This window comes from Canis lupus, chromosome 4, assembly GCF_011100685.1.
Source record: "Canis lupus familiaris isolate Mischka breed German Shepherd chromosome 4, alternate assembly UU_Cfam_GSD_1.0, whole genome shotgun sequence".
NCBI classification, from domain to species: domain Eukaryota; kingdom Metazoa; phylum Chordata; class Mammalia; order Carnivora; family Canidae; genus Canis; species Canis lupus.
The window spans coordinates 14,129,075-14,145,294 of NC_049225.1; positions in this window are offsets into that span (position 1 = coordinate 14,129,075).

Sequence of the window (16,220 nt, forward strand, 5' to 3'; positions counted from 1 at the left end):
TGGCTCCATTTTAAATAATAAAGTGACAATGCAAAGACCTGAAGCTAGATATGAAGAAAGTTTACCATAGCTTAACTGATGGCTCATTATATTGCTCCAGCCATTATCTTAATCTCATATTATTCTCATGTGTCTGTAAATGTGCAAAATTAAAAAGCCAGAGGTAATTTTGTGTTTTATCTGACTCCAGAAGAAGAGATTGTTAAATTATCATTGCTTTGATATTAAATAGCTTGAACCTGTACAATGACCTTTGAATATGCAAATGGGTAGCTTTTTGCAAAAAAAAATGTAGTTTGCTAATTATTAAAATGATAAATGAGAAAAAAATGGAAGAAAACTGGAATTTACTTTGAAGCAAACCTCATTGAAGGTTTATGTGATAAGGATAAAGAAAATGTTTTATATTTATGTGCAGGTTCAGAAGAATGATTGTCTAGAGCTGTTCAAATCTGTGACTTTGCAGCTGTAATCAAAACCAGCAGGAGAGTTTCTGACTTATATCCCTGGCAGAGAACTCGTGGAATACATAATACATACCCAGAAGAGTTAAGGGAATTTCAATAGTTTCTTAGGTAACAATTTTCATTCTCTGCTCTTAAGATGTTTGAAAAATGAAAGGCTATAACCCCAAATCAAACAATAATTAAACACCCGACTCTGTTTTTAAATTAGCTTTTTAACACCAACGTGCTCATGAATCTAATGCTCTCAGAAATGAGAGATGAACACGACTTCTAAGAATGATGACGTCAGTGGGCACATTTTCCCCAACAATCAGCCATTTTAACCTTTAGCTGTGACATCTCTGGTATATAATTGTCAGGATTAACCCCAGCAGAGTGAGTATCCCAAATACGTTGGGCTTGGACAAGCACCCATGGGGACTTGGATGCAGCATCTCATTTGTTTACACTCTTGGGGGATTTGGCTTAGGTCTCCAGGCTAACCATGATTCTGCGGTGGCATAATGGTGGAGTCCATCTCCTTTGCAGACTGACAGTTACGTGCACATAATTCTCCAGAAGGAAGCTCTCTATAGAAGTTCATAGCGGATGGAGAAGGAGGCACGTCTTCTGACTTCCCGTCCCTGATCACCTGGATTTGATGATTGATGCTGAATGAACTCCACTGCTTTAGCTTCAGTGGATCACAATGATAGGAAATGTGGGCTCCAGAGCCACTTAGTAGTCAGGTGCTCTTGAATAAGTTACTTCTCTGTGCCTCAGGTTTCTCATGTTATAAAGTTTTCCTGCTACTACCATCCCAAAATATTGTGTAGCAAGAACTCAAGTTAGCTGTTAAACTTCTGTAGTAGAATCATCTGGATTCTTAGATCCATCTCAGGAAAATGGAGGTGAATCCACACTATCTCAAGAGAAGCAATGATATGTGCTGCGGAAATGCTAATGTTTGTTCAATGCTAATAAATTCCAGACATTCTGCAAAGTGTTTAAATATCTCACAGTAATGCCAGGTGTTATATTGTTTTTAATCCCATTTTACAGATAAAGAGAATTGGTCAGTGAACCCATCTGTCTGTTACCCAATCTTATGCTTCTTAATTTACTCTGCTAGAGTGCCCTCTCTGGGAGGTGAGGAATGGGAGTTCCAATGACTTGGGACCTAAACCTACTTATGCCATTAATTAGCTCTGTAGTTTTGTGACTTGGGATAAATTATTTCATTTTTTTTCGAACTTCCTCTCTTGATAGAACTGCCTGATATCTATGGCTTTTTTTTTCAGTTCTGACTATCTATGATTCTAGGAGAGAATATATTTGGGAGGGGGGTAAGGGGAGAGCAAGAAGGAGAAGAGAAAAGAGAGACAGGAGGAGATGAGAGACTTTGGTGTATAACTATAATTGAACACAATGACATCTTTGTAGCTTATAATGAAGTCAAAAGACTTTCAGATATGTCACTGCATTCATTTTTGTACAATATGTCTATATATCATCACTGCCATTTGATAAATGAGGAAATTGCAATATAGAAAGTTTGTGACTTGCCAAGGTCACATAGCTAAGTCACAGAATCTAGCAATTTTACTGCCAATATGAAACAGCATTCTCTGGATTAGGCTGAAAAGTCAATATATAAAACAATTCTGAAAACTTCTATTGCTTAATAATGCAAATAGTGATGTACTTCATGTTACACAAAGAGCTATTTGAAAGATACAAATCAAATGTCTTTAAATCAAATCCTACTTGTCACTGACAACTCTTTAATTTTAGTTTGATCTTCAAAGGGTGTATCTCCTTTAGATTTTTCTCCTGTTTTATTTCTATACTTTGTCTCCAACCTTCATCCAGTTATTCAAAGCACAATGGAAGTTCATATTTAAATGGACCCTGTGGTGAATCTACTAAAAATTCTATGACTATATATTCAAAATGAAATTCATTCATTCTGCTATAGCTCTATATGTCAAATTTTCTATATTTATCAGTGGGGAACAATGGTCTTCTCCTTGTCAAGGTTGTAAAATTTTAATGAGATATCTCATGACAATACTTGGACTAGAGAAAGTAGATAGGAATCATCATCTCATTTGTAAATATGAATTTTTGCTAATTAAAGTTTCTTAAGGAAGACAATTCTGTAAACTCATGAATATTCTTTGAATATCATACAGACTGGATTTTGAAAACTGGATTTGAAGATTCCAGAGTTTTTGACAGCAAATAAATTCCACCCTATAGGAAACTGTAGAGCTATCCTTTAAAAAAAAATGGTACAATCAAATCTGTTAGCAGTAATCCAATAATAAAGACTCTGGTTTTTTATTTTTATCAGAAGCCTGGCTCTATTAATATTCATGCATCTTCATGTGAGTCTATATATGTAAGGCTTCTCTTTAAAAAAAAAATCTCAATTGTAAAATAGAATCAGAGAACTCGTCCCTTTCTTCTTTCTTTCTCACTTTTAATTTTCCTATTACAGGGGAATTATCCTTTGAGGAGTTTCATGGTGGCAGACAGATTTGTTTCTCAAATGGAGCATTGGTTTTTGCAGTTGTGCTGCAGGGCTGGAGGAGATCAGAATGCCCATTTGCTTCACAGATTCCTGTAAAATTCAACTACTCCCAGTCATGCATCTCTCTGATTACTGCTTAGCTATATACATTTTGACAAAGAGAAAAACAGTCCAATTGTTAATACCAAAAAGCATTAAGAGTTTTGTTTTGACTACAACATGTGGATATATTTACCAAGACTGAACTCCTTTACATATTTTATGCTCAGATTATAATTTTGCTTGCTAAGTCATTAAGCATCTTTAGAGGAGAGTATTCTTATTAACAAGAAAAATTCCTATATAAAGAGAAGAATATATATAGGTACATATTTACTATAAATGAATATATATATTCCTAGATGCATATATATGTATATATATATATATTTCCTAAACACATGCGTGTACATGCTTATGTATCATGAGCATCTACAATGTTTAGTGAAAGATTTTTCTCCAAAATGACTCTGTTAAAACAATCACTTCTCACAAATCTCAGACAGCCACGGTGTGCTGGGTTTCTAACCTCCAGAGAGTACAGCATTGTGGTTTACTCATGATAACCAGAGATGGTGGAAAAGTTAACTACTTGGCAGTGGATCGCATTTCTGTAATAATCCGATACACATTGTACATTGATTCATTTCAGATTTGGCACAAAATAGAGCAGCAAATATAGACGTTTCTTTAGTCTTCTGACACCAGATTTGACCATGAACTTCACTTGAATGTTTTTTTTCCTTTCTTGCAGCTAATTTCAGTGGAGAGTCAGGAGCCCATTTGCAAAATTTTCAACCTCAAAATATACAGTTTTGGAGTTTTTTGGCGTTTAAGTTCATTTGCCTTTGGCAGAAAAAAAAAACCTTGTTTTCAAAAAGAAACAAGTCATATGAAAACTTTATTAAAAAAGGCTCAAGCAGCTGTTTAAAGGGCTATTTTGATGATGTCAGTGCAAGTGAATAAAAAACACATGGATTTAAATTCCCTTAAATTATACAAGCCTTTAAAAATTAAAGGAACTGTGTTGGGCAAATGTGTTTTAGGTTTATTAACTTAGGAATCATTCTTCCATGGTTTCTAAACAGCCTTGTATGGGGGGAACCCTACAATTATTAAACCTAAAGACAAGTGAGAACATGGAACACCATTCAGTAAGAACCAAAGGCTTGTGCTTGTGAACCCAAATGGGAGTGGGTCCCTAACAGCCGGTGAGAAATCACCATCTCCCTCCCCACCCAAATAATACAGCAGTGACAGAGGGAGAACATGCGGTACAATTTCAATTTGCAAAAAACAGTTCCCTGTGATGTTTTATTTCTGCTTAAATGTTTAATTTCCTATTGTGTAGACAGAGCCCTGGCAATTGAAGAACTGTTGGATTGATACCAATTGTTGAAAGAGATCCGCCAACCTAAAGATTTCTTCACGTCTTCTGAAAATCATGGGCTCATTCTTCTAAAACTGAAGGCTTTTTCAGCTTCCATAATTGGGCAGGAAGGCAGACAATAAACAAATTTACTTTTCAATTCTTAAGGCAACATGACACCTCTTTGCAGAAGAAGATGTGGCAAAGTTTTGACAAATGAATACACTTGAATGAATGAATGAATACTATAGCCTCTATAGTAGAGGCATTTGGAAAGCACAAATATGCCCCTAGTCATTTCTTGTTCTTAATTTGGTGAAAAAAAGAGTTTATGTCTTCACCTGCTAGTTCCTTGGTCTTCTCTAAGCCAATTCCATCATGACATTGTGGTCTGATCTGAAGACTTCGAGATGAAATAAAAGAAATAATCAAATCACAGTTGTTTCAGTGACATCTTGACACACTTTTTGGGCAACTATAAAGCACTAGATTCTGTCTCCTTTGTCTTGGGAGATAGAGTGGTCCAATCATTTGGGCACAATGGCAAGACCAACTCAGAGTCTCTATATAAGGCCAGATGTTTACAAGTCTGATGGTATGAAATACAGCTATTATTATTGGTGATATTCCTAAATACTATGTCTCAAGCTCACGTATAAGTACTTAGCATAGTGGTATATAGTAAATGCTTAAGAAATAATATTATTTGCAAATTTTTCATTTATAATTTGCAAATCTTCTATGTGACAAGTATTTGTATTGCCATGTTGCAGATGAGAAACATAAGGTTCAGAGAGGAAATGTGACTTGCTTGAGACCACATAAACTCTTAGAATGTGACACAGCAAGAATTAAAGTCATGTCTAATTCCAAAGTCCATGCTCTTCCCATTAAAACTGCCAATCAGAATGACTAAAATTAAAAAGATGGACAGGAGTGCTTGGGTGGCTCAGTCGGTTAAGCATCTTACTCTTAATGTTGGCTCAGGTCATGATATCAGGATTGAGAGACAGCCTCAAGTCAAGCTCTGTGCTGGGCAGGGATTTCTGTATTAGATTCTCTCTCTCCTTCTCCCCTGCCCCCTACTCTTTCCTTCTCTAAATAAATAAAGTAAAATAGAAATAAAAAAATAAAATAAATATGGACAAAGTGAGAACTGGGCTTTGCACACCTTGCTGGTGGGAATGTACAAGCACTTTGGAGAATTGTTCAGATTTCATTTAAACCTGGATGTCCTTTTGTCTTATGTTCTCCCAATTCTACTCCTAGATATAACAGCAGAAATGTGTACACAGATTTACCAAATGACATGTGCAAAGATGTTCATAGTAGCATTATTTAGAATTGCCACAAACTGGAAACAACCAAAATGTCCAATAATAGTAGAATGGATATAAAAATTGTTATATATTCATCCATTGAAGTACTACATAACTATGAGTATGAACAAACAACTATAATCAACCACAAAGATTAATCTCATAAACAAAGAGTAGAATGTTAGAATCCAAATTTAAAGAAATACATTCTACAGGAGTCCATTTATGTAAAATTCAAAAATAAAAAATAGTCATCTGTCCTATCAGACAGAGGGAAAATGATTACCCCTGGGGAACAGATAATGATTGGAATAAATTGTGCTTCTAGTATAAAGAAATGTTTTGTTTCTTGATACGAGTGTTAATTATATGGGTGCAATCACTTTGTAAAATTTATTGAGCTGTGTTTATGATTTCTGCAGTTTACTATATAAAGTTTACTTATAAAACTTACTTTTCAGTGCAAAGTTTACTGTCACAAATTTAAGGCATGATGTCCTCAGGAAAAGGAAAGTGAAACCAGACTACCATTGAAAAGAGACATCCTGTCACCGGTGCTAGGGCCCTGCTGATCTCTCTGCAACCAGTTCCAAGCTATGAAAACATGAACTCTTCAAATGAGCTTAGGCTTGGGATAACTCCTGGGCAGAGATATCTTAGACAACTGTTGTGTCACCCCGACAAGAGTGAGAAGAGCACAGTCTTCCTACAACAATGTGTATCACCCATAGAAGAATACAACTCCAGTTGTCCACATGTGAAAATATTTTCCAAATACTGAGCCCATAAAAATTCTGGTCTGTCCACTAAGTTTATATCCATTCAGTAGACATGGATGAGCATTCTAAAACATGCCTAACCACCCAGCCAGTTTTGATGGTCAAAGAAACATGTGCATCTGGTCATGACAATTTGAGTTGAGTGTTTACTTTCAAACCTCTCCAATTACCAAGGCCAATAAGAACTTTTCCAGCGAGAAGAGGCAGCCTTCAGTGCATTTTGTTTCTAGACGTTGTCTGATTTCTTTGCAGCAGTACTGAGCATGTGGCCATAGCCTAATTTGCATGGTTTATGCGCAAACCCAAGTTTAATTTGGAATCACAAGACCCCAGGGTCCCTGATGCTGAATAACCTGGGACTTCCATCTGTAGCACAGCATATGTTAGTCTGATGTAGTAAAACTGGGCAAGAAATACAAATCTAATTATAAATGTATGATCAGAGTGTTAGGTAAATTATACTTTCTGCAAGTAAGTTATTACCTAAGAACACAGTGGACTTTGGCATGTTTGGCCATCTTACCATACTGCCCTCTGCCTGTAAGTACCTGCAGTGGGGTATTGCCAACTGAAGGTTAATTTAATGAATTTTGGAGCCCTTGACAAGTATGTTGCTGCATCTGCAAAGAATATTTTATCTAGAGATGCCTGGGTGGCTCAGTAGGCTAAAAGTCCAACTCTTGATTTTGGCTCAGGTCATGACATCAGGATTATGAGTTTGAGCCCTGCATTAGGCCATGTGCTAGACATAGAGCCTACTTAAGATTCTCTCTCTCCCTCTCCCTCTGCTTCCTTCCCCTCCCATAAAAATATTTATTTTACCTAAATCCTATGAAACATATAGAGACAGATGAACGAAGGCAAGGTTTAAACACATTTAATATTCAATATATCTTATGATTATGAAGTGCCCTAGGACAGGATTTTTCAAACTGTAGGTTATAAATCATAAGTAGGTTATAAAATCAATTTAGGAGGTCATGACTAGCACTTTCAAAAACTAAAACAGAGGAGATTAGAAAATTTTAGAGTGAACTTTACATGATGATCGTCAGTGTTGTTTACAACAACATTTTCATTTGTTTGTTTAATTTTGTGCATGTATTTTTTACTGGATGGCACTTTTTAAAAGTTTGAAAAAACTGCTCAAGGGTGCATCATAAACAGATATAATATTATAATGACTATAACCATATTATTGCAGTCATTTTACAGATACTTTATTTAGTAAAACCAACTCTACTCCTAACAAGTGCTAGGTACTGAAACCAAAGCAGTGTATGCCTTCATGTAACTTGCATTTAGAAAGGAGATGAATCACACAATTAATTAATAATGACATTATAATGGTCACAGTGACACTAGGAAACAAATTCATGGGTGACAAGACTGAATACCGGAAAGATCTGACAGAGATTTGGGATACTATTGGGAAACCCTTCCGGAAAGAAGTGATCTTTGAGCTCAGATCTAGAAGATGAGTCAGAATGAAGTAAGCTCAGTATCCAAAACTTTAAATGTTTTAACATAACCTTTGATTTTCCCAAATTCTTCAATGGTATCTTAAGGTATTTCATGCTTCACTTGGACTCCAGAAGAGCCCCTCTTGACTCTGAGAGCATTCTATGCTATTGATATGTTCTCAAAACTTCCTTTTCGTGATCCTTACTTCTACATTCAAACTAATTCCTGCTTTGCACTGTTCATTGGCAGACTTCAGTCTACAAAGTCATCAGTGGCACTTTTCAGTGAGTATCTGGAAGGGATAGTGATGCAAAGGAAAGCTTCTGAGTCATTGGATGTCTGTTGACCAGCTCTGCTCCTCTCTTGCTGCCTCTCTGAGAGTCTTTCCTCTTTTCATGGAAGAGAGGGACCATGTAATATCTGCTTTGCCTCACAGGAAGCTATCCCGCACCCATCCACATGATCTTTTTTTCCAGCTTGGGTAATTGAATGAGAAAATCCCATGTAACAGATTTCTTCTTGGGGTGAACACTGCATTTGTCTGGAGAAATACTTTGAAGCCACAGCTTGGGTTGGTGTTGGATAGATGGCAAGATGTCAATCTGGCACAAACCACAAAAATATCTTCTGAAGAAGGTGAGATCTTATTAGAGAGCTAAGTTTTCTTCCTGAGGAAAATTCATATGGAATCACGATGGTAAGGACTGAGTCAGAACTGAAGTATTCTGCATAATAGAGAGTTGACATTCCCTGGGAGAGATTCAGGAAGCTGTGTGCTGCATAGAAGAAAGATAAGAGAGGAAAACTCTTGGGTCTTCTCAGCCTTTGGCCCTTGTGGGTTTCCTTCGCTTCTGAGCTCAGCTTTATATTTGAAGAGATGTTTGTGTCTGATCCATTATTTACAAGTGTTGGAATAGGTTTTTTTTTTTTTTCATGATATCTACTTTGTCATAATGCCAGCAACAGAAGTCCTTGGTATATTTAAATTGTGAACAATAGCCACTCACTATACTGTATATCCAGATTATAGTTAGCAAAAATATATTCTCCTTCCATCATCATCCTTTACAACAGAGAAAAGGCTGTAATTTCTAGGATAAGTTGTAAATCTCAGCAGCACAAGTAATACTGTTTCTTTTCTAGAATATAGGTAAAATATTTTATTAAGTGAACTAGAAAATATCACACGATGAACTAGATTAGTTCTCCAAAGCAGTGTCTCCACATTTTGACCAGAGATTACAAAAAGACACTAAACTTCAGTCCTGTTGTTCTCTACTCTTCACCAGAGGAAGTAGAAAACTAAAATGAAGACAATTCTTCTAAAAAAATAAGCTTCCTATTTTGCTTCCTCTCACTTATCTTGGGGACAATCAAAATTGTCAAGAAACTTTCATTCTCTAAGTTTTCAACAAATTTAAGGCAGAAAGAACTCTGGAGAAAGTTTAAAAAGGGATTTTAAAGTTGTTTACTATGGGAAATGTAACACCTCTATTCCACTACCCTTCCACCCACTTTAATGAAGGCTACATTGTTCACTGATACTTCTGCATGAGTGAATTCCTTGTGAGAAACTGAAAAAGATGTTGAATTTTGTGTCTCAGTGAGTACAAGGTGAAAATAGAGACATAGAAGTCAGAAGGAGAAAGAAAAGCTCTTTTGTTTATCACCAAAGCAAGAGAATGTGTATTTTCTCTTGTAGCAACCTTAAGGCTTAATCTGGCTTTTTGTTATACTACAAGAAATAGTGATATAAATAGTACAAGTTAACTAGTGCCTGTAAGAGGGTCAGCAGACTTTTTTTGTTAGGGGCCAAACAGTAAAATATTTTAGGCTTTGGGAGTCAGACAGTTCATGTTGAAACTACCCAACTGTCATTGTAGCATAAAAACAATTTAGACAATGTGAAAATGTGGCTTGTTCTAATAAAGTTTTATTTACAAAGACAGAGTGTGCACCCGGTTTGGATTGTAGGCTGTTGGTTTGCCAATCCCTAATCTCTATAAAAAGGCAAAACCTTAAGAGAGAAAGTATGAAATCTATTAATGCACACATCAGTCTTACGCTTTCCCAGTAACTTGCTTTGCAAATTAATTAATGTAATTTTCCAGTGGTTTGTAAATACTTTAGGGGCAATATATATTTTCTTTAATTGCTTCAACAAATATGAACTTCAGAGCGATTTTCAAAACCATTGTGCTTTTTTTTTTCCTGACAGTTGTGCTGATGTTACTGTTCTTAAAATAATCAATGTTTTTCCCCAGAAGAAAAACCATACATCTGATTGCCATGTGTTATTAAAAAGGAAATCAAATACCCTATAACTAGAAACTAACACTCTGAAACAAATATAATCAGAGCACTGCTCATGATTTAGAAGAATAAGGTGGCATTCAGTAAACTTTATCCCAGAGAATCCAAAAATATGTCAAAGACCTGTATGTTCATATAATATTTAAAAATTCATACTTGTTTTCCAGTTAGCATAGTCCTCAGTTTATAGCTCCAAAGTACAATTTTTAAAAGCCAATTTCACAGACTCATGGAGCTGTAGGGGGCCTTGGAGATCACTGGTCAACTCAGCAACCAGTGCTTCCATTGAACATCCCACCATGCCCACACCTGCTTGTACACTTTCACTAATGGAGTCTTTGCCCCTGAGTAGCACATTTTCTTTTCTGGCTGGCTTGTCATCATTCAAGATGTTATTGCTACATTTAGGCAACATTTGCCTTACTATAGATTTTTTTTTTCCTGCTTACTGATTCAATGGTCCTTTTGACTCTAATCACTTTCCCCCAGGAATAATCCTTTATATATTTGAGGATAGCTACCTGTCTCTCATGATTATTTATTTCCCAAGGCCATATGCCACCAATTTTTTCCAAACTCCCCTGTAGCATAGTCGAGGAGTCTCAAACATAGATGTCAACAGGGGTGGGAGATCGAATAAACAAGTTGAGAGAGCATATTGGATGGGACTGAGGTGAACCAGAGAGGGAAAATTCAAGGGAAGAGGAAAATGCAACGTAGCATCCACCAGTTGTTGTGTGACAGTCTGGGCCAGGGTTATTGGGAGATTTTAAAAGAACCCAAGGATCAAGATTTCTACTTGAAATCTCCCATTTTTTAAATGTTGGCAAATAATTTTTCTAAAAATGTTTAAACATTCCGTAAGCCAAATAAAACACATCTGTGGGCCAGATTTGTGAAACGCTAGTTTAAAACCTTAAGATTAGAGTCATTTTACCATCCTGGTTGCCACATTTCGTACACATTTTTATTTAGTCAGTTGTAATTTGACGAACCTTAACCATTGAAAAAAGGGAGAGAATTCTTAATTGAAAGGTAAACAGAGAAACAGTAACTTCAACACAGATGAGCATCAGGGATCAACTTTACTTCGTAATCAAAATTTAGGTCTTATGTGACATAAGGTTAAGTTTTAACTTTTTAACCATTGTGAACTCTAAAAGTAGAGACATGTGTTAACAGTTGATGTGATAGGTCGACAAGAAAACATATTGCTCTTGTCTAGAAGAAGTCTCCTAAAAATGGGAATAAAACACTAAAGGAATATAATATAAAACCATTACCAGACCATATGTTTGTGATATAAAATAAGGCATTTTCTTGCCAGGATATCACATAACCATGGCACACTGCCATCAGCCTCATTCTCCCCACCATGAAAGAGAGAGAGAGAGAAAGAGATTCTACAGACATTCTTGGGATAAATTGGGCTATAGTTTTATTATAAGTATTTAATTTATAAAATATACTCCTGGAGTTCAGTGCCACTAACCAAAGTAAATAATTATATCATTGGGCTGAGAGGATATTGTTTTGTCATTGATAAGTCTGCCCTTTCCATGACATCTTGGGTTGCTGGTTTTAAAAAGACTTATCTGGAATACATTTTTGTTCCTGTGCTTTTTGCCCTCTGTTGTATGTTCTGATTTTCAAGCCAGTTTGCCCTTTCCCCCTTATTTCCTCAAGAATCTGTTAGGAACTTAATTGAAAGGACGGAATGAACACTAAGCTCCAGCTGGACAGCCCCTGGTGTTAAGGTCAATCTACCATCACCTTATCTAATTGCTGACCTCTTCCTCATGGAAAGGGTGGTCTTGGATGATTCTGCAAGTCAGTCACTGCCATAAAAGTTTCTTTGTCCAAAGCTGGCAGCTCAGGGAAAGGGAGAAAAGGCAGAACAGCTTTGTGGAATATTGTATATGCCGTGAATCCATTAATTTTAAAATTGCCTCTCTTTCACAGTTCAGACAAGCATCTTGCAAAAAAAAAAAAATTGGCAATAGAGCCCTGGATACTTTAGGACATATTATTAAGTTAAAAATTTAGACATTTCTTCTAGATGCATATTAAAAAGATAGTTCAAATAAAATACTGAAGTTATATTGTAGAGGCAAACTGATTTAAGAACCTAGAGTATTTTGTTATTTCTGGAGCTAGTCTTTGTGATTATTAGGGAAAAAAAGGCAATTGAAAACTTTCCCATCAACTAATAGAGATTAAGAGATTAGACCTTCATAGACCTAAATTATTTACTTCTCTAGCCAGACAGTAATTAAAGCAATACCATATACAGTTACAATGTACAGTTAACCTATTGGTTGAAAGCTAGAATTAATAACACTGAATCTAATGCTTAAAAGGAAATTTATGTTAACACTCCTGAAGTACTTTAAATTGATCAAGAAAAATAAATAACATCTAGACAACTTAAAAAGCCAGACAATTGTCTTTATTTTCACTTTACTACTACAATAAACCTAGCTACCCCACAGAGCTCACCTTTTCTAACGATATTTCTCTGATGCTCATTATGGGATAGAGTCCTTGAACATTTAGATTTTGCTTTCCAATCTATGTATTTAAATTGATCAACTATGTAATATAATAAGCTATTTCCTACAAACTAAAGAAATTGTATTAAATTGCATTTATATAACTGCTGTCTCTCTGAATGCCACCTTCCAATTTCATTAATCTCAGTCTCTGAAAATCCCTCTCTTGCTGCTTATGAAACAGTTACTATCCTGAATGAAAGTGTTTTGAAAATCTTGTAAAGTATAGGCCATTTTAACGTACAGTTTACGTGTATTAGTAGAAACTTTCTCACATGCTTCCCTGAATTTTGGATGCATATTATTCTAAAGTGCCTGAGATGACATTTGCTGTTTCAGGTGCTATTGCCAAGACACGACTTGTAAACACTAGCAGAATTTCTGATCCAAATGACAATGTCATTGAGAAAGACTTCCAAGTTGATGTCTCTACAGTTTTATAGATTAAAAAATCACATATTTATACACATATGATACATACATATATAGCTACATATAATATGCAGTTAATTAAAAATATTTGCTCTGAAAGGACCTTATTAGGAGAATGCAAAGACAAGATGCACACTGGGAAAAAAAATATTTGTAAATCACATGTCTGGTAAAGGACCCATGTTTAGAAAATGTAAGGAACTCTCAAATACAACAATAAAAACAAAATAACTCAAACAGTCCAATTAGAAAATGGGCAAAAGATATGAAAAGGCATTTTACCAAACAAGATATACAGATGGCATAGCAACTAAGTACATTAAAAGGTGTTTAGCATCACTAGTTATTAGGGAAATGCAAATGGATCTATAGTGGATATCCTTGTATACTTTATTATAATAGCTTAAAATAAACAATTATGAGAATACCAAATGCTGATGAAGAGGCTGAAAAATTGGATTTCTTATACATTGTTGTTGGGAATGTAAGATCGTATAATACTCTGGGGGAATACTTGGACATTTTCTTGAGAAAACTAAATACATGCTTATCACACAAGCCACCCATTGCTCTCATGGGCATTTATGTCAGAGAAATGAAAACTTAGGTCTACACTTTATTTGTAACCACTCAAAACAGGAAACAAAATGTCCTTCAATAGGTGGATGATTAAGCAAATTGTGGCATATCCACAATATGAAATACTACTTGGTAGTAAGAAGGAATGGGTTATTGATACTTACAAGAACTGGGATGGATCTCAGGGCACTTTGACTCATGAAAAAAGCCAGTCCCAAAATGTCTATACCATATGATTCTGTTTATACAACACTTTCAAAATGATAAAATTATAGAGATCGATAGCAGATTAGTGGCTGCTAGGGGCTAGGGATGATGGGTAGATCATCATCTAGCGGTATGAAGGTGCGGTAGATTTTCTTATCCCTTGTAAAGGGATAGCAAGAGGGAACTTTTTGGGGTGATTGGAATAGCTCTTGATGGTTACAATGATTACGTGAATGTACAGTTGTGATAAGATGATATAGAATTTATACACATTTGTATCAGTGTCAACACCTGGTTTTGATATTGTCTGTACTATAGTTATGCAAAACATACCTATTTGAGGAGATTGGGTGAAGCATGCCTGAGATCTTTCAGTATTTTTGCAACTTCTTTTAAATATATAGTTATTTTGATAAAAAAGTTATTTTTGAAGGTCCCAAATGTTATATAGAATCCATAGGCTATGTATTATTTTTTTTTTACGATCTTATTTATTTTTTTCATGAGAGACACAGAGATAGAGAGAGGCAGTGACACAGGCAGAGGGAGAAGCAGCCTCCCTGTGAGAGCCTGATGCGGGACTCCACCCCAGGACCCTAGGATCATGACCTGAGCCGAAGGCAGACACTCAACCAACTGAGCCACCCAGGCGCCGTGTATTAATTCTTAACAAGACGAAAAACATGTTTTTAAAGAGTTTACTCCCTGAAATGCATGTTAAGAGTCTGGGTTTTGGCATCAAATAGGTTTCAATTTTACTCAGACTTTTCGTTTACTAGCCATAGGTCATAGAAAATTACTTATTGTCTCAAATTCTCAATTTCCTTTCCTGTTAAAATATAATATAATCACGGGAATAATAATGATACGTACCTTATAGCATTTTTGCAAAGATTAGAATGAGATAATATATGTGTTGTTCTTAGCACAGTGTCTGACATCTAAATATACCCCAATAAATGAGAGTTGAAATTATTTTCTTTCTTTCAGACCTTCATAGAGCTCTGCACTAATTCTTTATTTTACTGCTGTATTTAAATTGATATATATTTATGACTTGACTCTGCAGCTCTATGGGAAACTTCATGAGCTCGAAGGATTGAGTTATACTTTAGATGCCATTACCACCTAGTAAATTACTGTGTAAAGTTAAGCTATTAATACATACTGATCAAATGCGTAATCTGCATTGTACAATCCAGTGGGCACTTTCCAGTATTTTCTGAAGTAACTTCTCAGCAGCATTTGACATAGTTGACCACTTTTCCATTTTAAACCCTGCCATGAACTGAACTGTGTTCCCCATCCCAAATTCCTATGTTGAAGCTTTAACTCCAATGTGCTGCGCGGGTGGTATTTGGAAATGAGGCCTTTGTGAGGTAATTAGCTTTGGATGGGGTCATGAGGTTGGGCCCCCATGATGTGCTTAGTACCTTTATAAGAAGAGATACAAGAGAGGTCTCACTTCATCTCTCTGCATCATGGGAGGATACCGAGTGGAGGCAGCCATCTCAGTATGAGAAACTGACCATGCTGGCACCTTGATCTTGGACTTCCCAGTCTCTAGAACTGTGAAACTGTTCTATTCCTTTGGTTACGCCACATAGTCCATGGTTTTTGTAAGGGCAGCCAAGTAGACTAATACAAATCCTTTTTGTCCTTTCTTATGACACTGTTTTATTTTGGTTTCTCTTTTATCTCACTGACTAATTCTACTCAGTCTCCTTTGTTTCTCCACCAGCCTTTAAGTATTAGAACTCCTCTGTGCTCTCTCCTAAGATTTTTTTTCTTTTAACTCTGTACTTCTTAAAAGATCTGATCAGTTGCCAAAGTTCCAGTTATTACCTCTATGCTAGTAATGTCTGCATTCATATTTCTAGTTCACAGTTTGCTTCTGAGCTCCAGACTCATATGTATAAATTTCCACTGGGATGTCTTACAGTCATCAATATGTCTAAAACTGAACTCTTCTGACAGGAAACAGAAGTTTTAATAAAGGATCTATTTGAAAAATTGTGGACAGTATTTAGAAAAAGTAACAAAGGTTGATACATTACTGTAGTACTAGTAACAGCAGGAAGCTATTAGAACCCCCAGATCCATAGAACAAGGGAAGAAAGTGGTTATAAGAACTCAGAAGGGGGGAGAGAGAGAGAGAGAGAGAGAGAGAGAGAGAGAGAGAGAG